At 39.7% G+C, this 12,794-nt stretch overlaps 1 pseudogene; it reads left to right on the top strand.

The window, feature by feature from the left end:
* The first annotated feature begins 356 nt into the window (after nt 1-356).
* Nucleotides 357-474, top strand: LOC124722082 (annotated as a pseudogene).
* Nucleotides 475-12,794: the final 12,320 nt, after the last annotated feature.

Genomic DNA, 12,794 nt, shown 5'->3' with positions numbered 1-12,794 from the left:
TCAAAGCATCCAACTGAACAATTTAAGTAATAGACAAAATACAGCATTTACCAGGAACAACAGCACAACAAAAGTTAAAACTTCGTTAAGGAGTTAATTAATTAGTCAATATTTACTGTCCAATCTGTTCATAAATAATCGTTCTGCAATGTATTGATCTGTAAGCTGACTCCCTTAATCAATATTATTCAAAGACGATACCAATCTTTTAGAAGCCTCAGAACTTCCTACTGTAATCATTTTTAAAAACAAGTTTTATTTAAAAACTAAAAGTTTTAGCATTACTGTTATGGAAAATTGATACATTAGTTTTAGAGCCGGTTATTATTAAAAAATAAAAATACCTGTTATAACTGACCAACGGCCTTGCCGCTGTGGTAACATCGGTTCCCGTCAGATCACCGAAGTTAAGCGCTGTCGGACTGGGCTAGCACTTGGATGGATGACCATCCGGTCTGCCGAGCGCTGTTGGAAAGCGGGGTGCACTCAGCCCTTGTGAGGCAAACTGAAGAGCTACTTGACTGAGAAGCAGCGGCTCCGATCTCGTAAACTGAAATACGGCCGGGAGAGCGGTGTGCTGACCACACGCCTCTTCATATCGGCAGCCACGGCGGCCGGTCGGTGCCGTTGGGACTTCCAAGGCCTGTTCGGACGGAGTTTAGTTTAATTTAGTTGTTATAATTGACATAAATACCGAAAAACCGGTTATTTGAACTAAAATATCGTTATTAATTTTAACTGGTCAGTTTTTCCCATTCCTAGGTCGCGCATGTTGGGTCAGTGGCATAGTTAGAGAATTTGACACCAGATGTGGCATTTTAACTTGTCATCCTCTCTCCACCCCCACCAACCCCGCAAAAATATCAAATAATATTTTTGGGCGAAGAAAATATTTTTATACAAGTGCTTCTGTAATCAAAATATAACCTTAACTATATTGTGCTCAGTTTTAATGAATGGAAACAAGTGAAGTTTTATAAATAAGGTAGTCTGATTGGTTATTAATGACGCAGTACAAATAATCAAAGATTTTCTTAGTGACAGGTGACTTTTTCGTGTAGCTTAGAATAAGTTCCTTCTAACTTCCTCTGCTACAAACTTTGAAATGAAGTCTTCAAAATTAATACATGTAGGTGCACTATTTTCGACGGATAAAGTTGCCAGACTAGATAGTTGTGCTTGATTTGTGGTGTACCTAAGATAATTTTTGGTCGCTTCAGTCTGAAAAACTCCTTTCACATGAGGCTGCCAAACACACAAAGTTAAGAAAAATCTTAACGCTGGAATGTGGTTGGGAACAGACTCGGAAAATTTATATTCAGCCACAAAGTATAAGAACTTAAAGATGTCCAGCCAAGAGACTCTTCTTTTGCAACTTCGGCAGCTTGCAGAAATCTACTTAGGTGTGAAATTTCTGCAGTGATGCTATCTTCGAAAATCTCATCATAAATGTCAACTAAACATTTTATATTATATTTATAAAGCTCCGTCTTGATGATATAAATTGTGCAATTCACAATCACCTCTTTCAGCTAGTGCCATCTTCAGATTCGTTACAAATAGAAAATACAGTGGTGTAACAATCTAAGTAGAATTAGCTGGAGCAAAATCTACAACAGGCCTAGTGATGCATCCATGCGTACCAGACATATACATACGATAAAAACATTCAGATGCATCAACGTCGCCGGCCGGAGTGGCCGTGCGGTTCTAGGCGCTGCAGTCTGGAGCCGAGCGACCGCTACGGTCGCAGGTTCAAATCTTGCCTCGGGCATGGATGTGTGTAATGTCCTTAGGTTAGTTAGGTTTAACTAGTTCTAAGTTCTAGGCGACTGATGACCTCAGAAGTTAAGTCGCATAGTGCTCAGAGCCATTTGAACCATTTTGCATCAACGTCAATATCTTTACTTCTAGGTATATAGTAGGTCCTGGTGATGGCCTGAGTGTGTGCTGTATTTATACGAATAACTGAGGTGAGTAGAGGGCACTAATGCTATGATACAAGAGGTACCAATCTCGAAAGTTCCATAGCTGAAAATGCAATATGCATAGTCATTCATTAAAATTAATCCATGTGGCAAAATGAGGGTCTGACAGTGAAACAATATGACTACGCATATTGCACTTTAACTATCGAATTTACGGGACTGGTTACTCATGTGCCATAGCAGTAGAGCCCTCTACTGGTCTCAGTTATCCATAACTATTTTGCTGTTTGTAACAGATCTGAAAATGGCAATGGCCTGAATTGGTAAATGAATTTTGCATAACATGTCAACGGATACATTTATGGACTTTATATCTTCAATTGATAAATCTTTTACAATCGTGGGGAGTTTCGTTTCCCATGTTTTGATCAGATTATTGGGTTCTGAAACAGCAAAACGATCGGATGTATGTTCCATGGTTTTGCAACGTTTATGGATTTGTTGTAGAGACCTGTCTATGCATTCTAACATTCACCTTCTCAGTGTTACAATATAAGGAGCTATGAGATCACAGCACTTTCTCAAGTAATGAGTGAGAATAATTTTTGTTTAAACGCTGTTTTGGAGACAAAAGGCGCTTTTGAGTGCAAAAGATCAGGCTCAGTCCACAAGCTCTCTTGCTGCCCTCCCGCTCGCACAAGTCTCAGGATTGAATCGACGAGAAAATAGTGTGTTTACAACTCATCGTACAGGAATTAGCAAGTTTTGTCACCCCTACGGAACTGGTAGCAGGTGCGGACCACAACCTGCGTAACCCGCCAGCCACGCCATTGCGTACAGTAGGCCCTACCATCGCGAAATTTCAGTGGCACAGGGTGGAATATCTCAGATCTCGCGCTCCCCAGACTGCTTTCCCAATTCGAGGGAACAAATCGCGAGCGTGTTACCGCCACTTCTTTTGAAGTCGAACGGAATGGCGTCGTCGGCGAATGTTTCGGCTGGCAGTGGTCCCAGCGCCGCTGCCGCTTTTGCAGGCTTTGTGCGAGAGTCGTCGGGGCAGCTGTCGCGGCTGGATTCGCCCTTTTGGAGAGGCCAAGACGGGGCCTGGTAAACGCGCCCGACTTAAAAGAACAGCGGCGACAAAGTCAAAGGCCAGCCTGGATAGGGCGAGCCCGGCGCTCCAGCCACCGCCGCCGCCGCCACCTGCAGCGCCAATTTCGCGCCGGGCGCTGCCGCGGCTGCACATCAAAGGCGCCGACGCGGCCGCTCGCCGCCCCCGCCGCCCCCGCCACCCCCTCCGCCCCCACTCGATCCCTACTCCTCCGGCCAACCGACGCTGCCCTTATTAACTCTGCGGCCCGCCGTTATTCGCGGTCTGCTCTCGCAGCCGAAATGCTAAGGCGCACGATTCCAGTAGCATTCGTGTGTAGCCCTGCATTTTAAGCCTCACCCTGCTAAGCGCTGTATTTAAAATGAAACACAGATATGCACAAACTTTCTGTCGCGTGGCGGTAAGGAATGGTAGGTCAAGGCAACCAGTGTTTTGGAGCCCTGAGGACATTCGTGGCCGCAGATTTGCGTCCGACGAAGAGGTACATGCCCTGATATAGCAACGGCAAACATTTGTGGATGACGGCTTTGACCATCTTGCCTCACAGTGACGTATTTGTATTAACAATTATTATGGCAATTACTTTTGAAATAACAAACACTTTATTTACTTTTTTACATCTGTCTCATCTCCATTTGACTACCCCTTATAGTTATACTGCTAGTTTGAACTCTGCAAATGACTTTTCTGTTGCTAGATGCACAGTGCCCAATGCATCATATGTTCATGTTGTTGTTGTGGTCTTCACTCCGAAGACTTGTGTGATGCAGCTCTCCATGCTACTCTATCCTGTGCAAGCTTCTTGACCTCCCAGTACCTACTGCAACCCACATCCTTCTGAATCTGTTTAGTGTGTTCATCTCTTGGTCTCCGTATTCGATTTTTACCCTCCGCGCTGCCCTCCAATACTAAATTGGTGATCCCTTGATGCCTCAGGATATGTCCCACCATCCGATCTCTTCTTCTAGTCAAGTTGTGCCACAAAATCTCTTCTCCCCAATTCTATTCAATACCTCCTCATTAGTTATGTGATCTTCCAATCTAATCTTCAGCATTCTTCTGTAGCACCACATTTCTAAACTATTTATTGTCCACGTTTCACTTCCATACATGACTACAGTCCACACTAATACTTTCAGAAAAGACTTCCTGACACTTAAATCTACAATCGATGTTAAGAAATTTCTCTTCTTCAGAAACGCTTTCCTTGCCATTGCCAGTCTACATTTTATATCCTCTCTACTTCGACAATCATCAGCTGGAAAGGAGGTCTGTATACAGATTTCCACAAAGCCTCTTATATATTGTAAAGATCATAGATGATACTCTTGCAGTCATATCATCATGACATCACTTCTCATCACGTCTTCCAATTTTAATTTTTCATGCATTTTGAATAAAATTGCAACTCCGGGCCCAGAGAAAGAGAGAGGGGTGAGAGAGAGAGAGAGAGAGAGAGAGAGAGAGAGAGAGAGAGAGAGAGAGAGAGTGAGAGGGGGGGGGGGGGCAGTGCACACAAGAAGCTGTACTTGAAAGTCTGTCTCTTAGACCATTCTGTTCTTGACTATACACATATATATTGATGACCTCCCACTGCAGAAGCTCCGCTGTGAAGCCCTCACTCTTCCTTCGTTCAGCCCGATCTCTCCCCATGTGATTTCCATGTAATACGTTTGTAGCCTGACGAAAGACTACTGTGGGCGTCGATATGCATCGGTCAAAGAGGTGCACACCTGGGTACAATCATCGCTCCGTAAGCAGCCACAAACATTTTTCCACGAAGGCACTGAGCGTCTTGTTTCAACGGGACTACTTTTCAAATAATAAATAGTTTACTTTTTTCTATCTGTCTCGTTCTCATTTGACTCTCCCTTGTACATTTAAACACCATTCTTTGCTAAAGTGGTAAAAACTTGAAGTTATATGTACGAATTCAGCTTGCTTTATTGTTGACGTTATGGTTTTCAGTCTGAAGAGTGTTTTGATGCACGACTCCTCGGTATTCTCTGCAAGTCCACGGTTCCTCTCTACGTAACTACCACAACTTACAGTGAGTTCACCTTGCTTGCTATAGTCAAGCCTTGGTCTGTGGTCTCCAGTGGCTTATTACAAAGTAATAAGGTAGTTATGATTTGTTCCCTTTTGTGTCCACAGTCACCTATTTTCGGTAGGGAAGCCAGTAACATGTACAATGCAAAACACATAGTGATCTAATAACCTTAGAATGAAAATGTTCGATGGTGAGGTTGGCTGTCAGCTGTCACTTGCAGAGTGACGGACGAAATAAGTATATTTGGATCTACGATGTACATGTTGAATGGTAGGGAAGCACGACTGCATTCTTGTCTTACTCTTTTTCATGTGAGCACTTCCTTCTTGGAATTACCTTCATAGGGCTCATCACAGGTTCATTTACATGTTGTTTGTTACTTGTTTATTACCCATCTTTCCCTATAGCCTATACTTAATTTTCTTAGAATTTCAACTATATGGTCCCAATTCCAATGGAAATACTAAAAAAAAAATCTTTTATCTGAAACGATTTTGACACAAGATTTGGTGATTTCAGAACAAAATATCGAAATAAAATTCGATGATTTCAACACGAAATTGATTGATTTCAACAACAAATTCTCTGGTTTCCACGCAAAATTCGCTGATGAACACAAAATCGACTGATTTCGACACAAAATTGAATAATTTCGACCTAAATTTCGATGACTTCAGCACAAAATTCAATGATTTAAACAGAAAATTCAAACCCATCTTTTCCTGTAGCCTTGGCTTATTTTTTTTAGAATTTAAAACATCTGTTCGTACTCCATCAAAATCCTATCTTCGTGACAACCGAATGAATGGGAACTCTCTCCACCACTACAGGAATGTAATGTAAGAGTTGAGTGAATTATTTCTAGCTCTGAATAGTTAGCAGTACTTCTAGTGCGCAAATATTGCACTGGTATCGATAGCTGGAAAACTCTGCATGATCGTCCGATTTCTCCGTGTAATTTTATCAGATTTCTCCAAAATGGTGGAATTAGACCACTTGTCCTAAGTTTAAAATGAAGGGAAAGGTTTGGTGTACCCCCTTAGTCCGATACCATAGCTCAATGGCACAGTCTGCATGTTTGTCTTTTCTCAGTAAATGAACATTTGAAGAAAAACTTCAGCTTTTGTCCTTATGCTTCGTGCATTGTCCTAATGGCAGCCAAACATTTTTTCAATCAGCATCACTCTAGGTATAGTCTTATACTTTTACGTCTATTATACATCAGGCGTTGTTTCTTTTAACTTTGCTTTGCAATAAACTGTTCTACTAGGTACAGTATATGATCAACTATTTGTTTAAACTTGCACTGATGACGGTACAGCCAGGAAAACACTAATACTAAAAAACTGACGTTTTGTGTTACATCTGGCAGGTGTGCTTTGACGCAGCTTATAAAGGCACATTTGCATGCCGAGCGTGAGTTTCCGCGGAAACGCGAAATACTAATTAAATAAATGATCAGTGACAAATAAATAAAGCCTATGGCACACAACTGCAGCGCTGTGTCGCTGATAAAACAAAAGCACAATTACGTTACTCTTATGTTTGATTAAAAAAGGAGAGCTCTGGTAGGGGTGGTGCGAGAAGCACGTATTTTATTTTATTGTCTGGCACACCGCCATATTTCATGTTATAGAAGAATACTGCGAGTTGCAACCACACTAGGCACTCGATTCTGTAAAGAATTTATATTTATAAAAGTAAGTAGGATTATGAACTGTAGGCTTATTCATTGAATATATCTGATTTAACTAACTGTGTAACTTTTTTATGTTTAGTAGACAATCACCTCTGTACGACGTATTGGCATGGCTGGCAAATTATTGTAATATTGAGATTTAGATTATGAGTCCGCACCTACCGCAGCAGTCTTTGGAAACGATTTAATTACGAAGTCCGATTATTCAGTTTTATTTCACGGTCAACTACGAGTAACATTGCCTTTACGAAAAAGCCATTGTCAAGCGTCTGATAACGAATAATTAAACGTCCACGTTCCAGATAAGCAAATACAATTGCAATCACAATCACCATCATACAGATAGAATAATTAATATTTAAATAACAATATATTTTTTATTTATTTTATTTATTTTATATTGGCGACCATGACAGGACTTGTTATTTTGTCATTTGTTACATTGTTCTCTTTGTTTCATGTAAAAAATCAACTTTCTGGACCTGGACGTCAATGTATGAGAGATAACAAAATCTGAAGATATTTTCCAATTCTGAAATTTTGCGGGAAGACGCAATGAAACTTCCAGCAAAATAAGGTAAGACGCAGCATCTTTGCATTGGTAGGCTTGACCAGACGTATAATTCAGTGTATTAGCTTTTCAGTAAATTCTGTAGTGTTTCTTTTCTGCATAACAGTTTCAGTGATAAATTTCATTCTCAGTACTTTTCCCTAAACAATAACGTATGCAACAATACCAATACACGAGTGTACAATATGGCCGACTTCTGTACGATATCATGTAACATGGCCAGCAGCCATTACCAATAATCTCAAATTCAGTTTATATTTTTAAATTAACAGACAGCCATTGTTGCTACGAGCGATTCATGCTCAACTACATTTTATTTTAAAATCAGTGTCAAAAATTTTCTTGAAACATATATCACGTGTGGCATGGTAATAACTAGAAAACAATACGCAAAAATGGAACAGCAAGGACGTACTATTCAGACGCAATCCGACTCGGACGTGAGACAAGTGTTAGAAAATGACTTTACGACAGCAACCGGTAGTGACGATTCATCAAACATTGACGCAAGTGTTGACGAAAATTTTGACAATAGGCCGTCCACTACAAAAATTTCAAAATCTCAATCAGAGCCCATGTTAATGCATGACGTCACGTCTAATGACGCGGCGGGGGCAGAGACCTTGCAAACGGTAAACATTGCCGACATGTTACAAATGCTAATGAAACAAAACGCAGAAAATATGGCAACCATAAGGAAACAGAACGCCGAAAACATGGCAACCTTAAAGGCACAATTAGAGACACAAAATGAACAGTTAAAAACACAAAATGACGAAATCAAATCTGATCTCATAGCAATCAAGATAGGTAATGACACTTTGTGTAAACGTGTGGAACTTATAGACGCCACACTGACCAAACAGATGACCGAACTCAGTACTAAATTTTCCCAGCTCAATACGAGACAAGAAAAGACTACAACTGACGTAGCACTTTTACAGACACAAGTAAAAAACCTTAATGTCACGTGTGAAGTTCTTACTGAACAAATTCAAACATATCCTTCAGTACATGACAACCTTGAAAAACGAATTACTGACGTACAGAATAAATTGGACAATGTTGAACAACACCTGACTGACATCTTACAATCTGATGCCACAGCTCATTTTCAAAATATTAATAAAGAATTTCATGATTGGGTTGAGAACAAAGACAAACATTTTGATAGATGCTTACGTGAAAATTTACCAACAATTGTGCACGACTCCGTAGCGCAATACATTACTAATAACAAACAGCTGATCAGTGACGCAGTACAATCCGTCACTGCACCCATGAGACAATTCACCGATCAACTACAGTCTGAATGTAACGAAAATATCAGTCAAAATGTACAGTTCAGAAACCAATATACATTCGAGTATGATACACACATTCCGCACACGACAAATACACAAGAACAAAACACACCACGACTACAACACATACCACGATGTGGAAACACAAACACAAGCTATTACCATGGTAAACCACAGCAACATTATCGTAATTACTCGCCAGCTGAACATACCAGTAATTACAGTGGAATAAATCCATATCACAATGCGAAGGAAGATGAAAGCTTAATGAAACACAGGCAATTTCAGATTTTTATCCCAGAAAAACGAACCATTCATCCGGTGATTTTTCTTAGATCTTTTAGTAACGCATTTCCACGCACTTGGAGTGACCGGAAAAAGATTTCATATATTGTCGGTTACATCCAAGGCGATGCAGCTGTCTGGGCATACAGTCAAGCTGACGTATGTACCACGTACAGTGAGTTTGAGCGTGCTTTTCTGAACAAATTCTGGTCGCAATCCGTCCAGGAGCGACTCAGAAGACAAATTTTAGAACCTGAAACTTTTAACAGTAAAAATGGTAACTTACGCAGATATTTTGAAAAATACTTGAACATGGGACACTTTTTAGACGAACCAGTCGCAACGCGTGATATACTCCGTGCGTTGAAGGCCAAATTGCCTTTCAACATTAAAGAAAAACTCCTACATATCCCGGATGACGATTCAGATTATTTTTTAACAGCCTTAGATTCGGTTGACATGTTACTTGAAGATCAGCGCTTCGCGCGGCAAAACAGCAGCCACAATGTTTACACTAGTGGTATGCAAAACATGCAGGCTTGCCAACACAATTCTGGCGCGCCCACAGTTGGATACGCGGTACAACAAAAACAGCAAACTCACATGCCGTCTCAGTACGGAAATCAAAATCAACACGCGTATTCCAATACAAACAATAGTTACAACAGTAATAACATTTCATGCGGCAATCCATACAAAAGGCACCGCGGTAATAACTACAACGGTAACAACGGATACAAAGGTAATAACAAAAACACAAACAGAAATAGAAATAATAATAACTACGAGCCAAGACAGCATCAAGGTTGGACTCGTAACGATCAGTACTTTTATTCAAACTCTGCTTTACCACAGCAGCCACCAGGACAAAATTGGAGCATACCTTACGACCGACAGGTAAGTTATAATGCGCAACAGCAACAACAACCGCAAAAGTTTGGAGATCATAATAGGCAATAACCGAATGTGAATATAATAGAAATGACACCTGATGCACAACCTCAATCTGTGTCAGTACCTAGTACAAATGCTAATCCAACAAATTAGAAACAGTCACTACTTTGCCCCAGGTCGTGGCTGAAGAATTCTTGGGGGGCGACTTCAATGTTAATCAGTTATTTGACACCACACTTGAACAACAGAATAATGATATGCCGAATAATTCTAAACAAAAACTACCTGTTTTATTTATAAGATACAACCACAATAACAATATATCAGATGAACTTTTACAAGACAGTACACAATGTCGTTTAAACACAAATGAAATTGTTTTAGCATCTACTACTGGTGTAGTAGGTGGGATTCCAACTACTATTATCCTAGATACAGGTGCAGCTGTGAGCGTTTTGTCTTTTAATTTCTATAAAAAGATGTGTGAATTGGAACCTGTGCCTGAGTTTCCTGCCCAAAACTGTAAAATAACTACTGCACTAGGTAATAAGTCATGTAGGGTTACGAAGCAAGTTTTTGTAAACGTTAAAATAGGTAATGGAACCGTACAATGGCCATTCCTGGTTGTACAAAACCTTCTGACAAATTGCATATTAGGAATAGATATTATGAGCGAGAAGGACTGCATTATAGACTTCTCCAAAGGTAAATGTATTTTAAATGATAAAGGCAGTGTAATTATTATTGATTTGGACAGGAGAACTCTAAAGCATGACAAACACTGTACAGGGTATAAGGTTCAGTTAGTACTTGACAAAGACATTCAAGACATGCAAACACACTCATCTGACACAGAGCTAATGGACTTGAAAACATTGCTTGATCATAAGATAAGTGAAGCTACAGCTCTCAGTGTACATGAACGTATAAAACTACAGGAAGTGTTATCCAAATATTTACAAGTTTTTACCAAACGATTAGGTGTTATCAACACGTATGTGTACAAGATTGAAGTTAAGCCTCACAAGATCTTCTACCATAAGACATATAACGTACCGTTATCTCAACGACCTGCTGTGTGGCAAGAATTAAAACAAATGTTAGACTGGAAGGTCATTGAACCATCCACCTCACCTTATTGTAGTCCTCTACTTGTTGTCAAAAAATCAAATGGAAGCATTAGGTTAGTGTTAGACGCACGAGCTATTAATGAAATAATTTTACCGGTTCACACAAAACCTGAAAATTTAGAAGAGCAATTACAGAAATTTCTAGATGCAAAATATTTTTCCACAATAGATCTCGCTAATTCGTTTTGGCAGGTGGGTATCACTCCTGATTCTCGGAAATATACTGCATTTATGTTCGGGGGGCGAACCTATCAGTTTTGTGTTCTACCCTTCGGACTGAATGTCAGCTCTGGGGTATTCATTACAGCCCTGGATACCGTGCTTGGCGACGATTTAGTTGAGACAGTCACACACTATGTAGATGATATACTGATAGCTACACAATCTTGGAATGAACACGTTGACACTCTTCAAAGAATTTTAGAAAAATTTGCACAAGCTGGAGTCACAGCCAACCTAAGAAAATCAAAATTTGGTTGCAGTGAGATAAAGTATTTAGGACATATCATTAATTCACAGGGCATACGTCCGGATCCCAGTAAATTAGATGCTATCAGAAACTTTCCTAGCCCTCGAACTAAAAAGCAGTTAAAATCATTCCTTGGGCTATGTTCATTTTTCAGACGTTTTTTGCCACAACCACTTTTGAACAGTAAACATCTGCTAAATCTACTCAGAAAGAATCAAGTTTGGATCTGGTCGGAACAGTGCCAGAATGACTTTAATACAATTAAACATGCTTTAGTGGGTGCTAACATACTGAGCCATCCAGATTTCAATTTAGATTTTTGTATGACTTGTGACGCTTCACGTACTGGCTTGGGCTGTTGCTTATTTCAAGTTGTAAAGAATAAAGAGGAGGAACAGATAAGAATTATTGGGTTTGCAAGTCGTACTCTAACTGAATGTGAGCGTACATACTCCACTACTGAGTTAGAAACACTTTCCATAGTATGGGCATTCAAGAAATTCAATTATTATTTATTTGGAAAACATACAGTAATTTACACCGATCACCAGGCCCTGACATTTTTGTTAATTTGTAAACTTGTACATCCTAGACTATCACGATGGGCAGTTACACTTCAGAATTACTCTTTTGAAATTAAGTACATAAGAGGTAAGGACAACACCATTGCAGACACTTTGTCTAGACTTCCACAAGGTATGAATGATATCAACAGTGACTTAGAAAATATAAATGACTACAGGATTCTCTTAATGCAAGACAAGCAGTATCACCAATATTATATTGATATGTGCAGAAACATGGCTGAATTACAAAAATCTGATCCTCACTGGTATAAGATAATAACATTACTGGTAGAAAAACACAATCATCCTTTGACTAAGTATTACAAGTTACACAATGATGTGTTATTTTACCGCCGACATCCAAATGCTACTAACTGGTGTGTATGCATTCCCAAAGAGTCTGAACGTAATCCAACTTGGCACACACACTTAGTTTGGGGTCATTATGGGACGAAAAAGTGTTTGGCAAAGCTCAGTACATACTGTTATTTTAGCAATATGAGAAGAAAAATTTACAGGGAACTGAAAACATGTGTCATATGTCAAAAATCAAAACCTCAGAATTTATCCGCAAAAACAGATTTACATTCTATTTTACCCAGTAAACCCCTGGAAATTCTGTGTACTGACATCAGTGGACCGCATCCAGCAAGCTCTGGAGGCGTCAAATATATCTTAGCTTTTTACGATATATTTTCTAAACATGTAAAACTTTATGCTTTAAAATCCGCCACTGCAAATGCTACAATACGAAGATTCTCAAGTGATTACCTGACGCACGTGGGAA

This window comes from Schistocerca piceifrons, chromosome 1 (assembly GCF_021461385.2).
Source record: "Schistocerca piceifrons isolate TAMUIC-IGC-003096 chromosome 1, iqSchPice1.1, whole genome shotgun sequence".
Classification (NCBI taxonomy): domain Eukaryota; kingdom Metazoa; phylum Arthropoda; class Insecta; order Orthoptera; family Acrididae; genus Schistocerca; species Schistocerca piceifrons.
The sequence above is the reverse complement of the archived record's forward strand: the minus strand, read 5'-3'. Positions and strand labels throughout refer to the sequence as shown.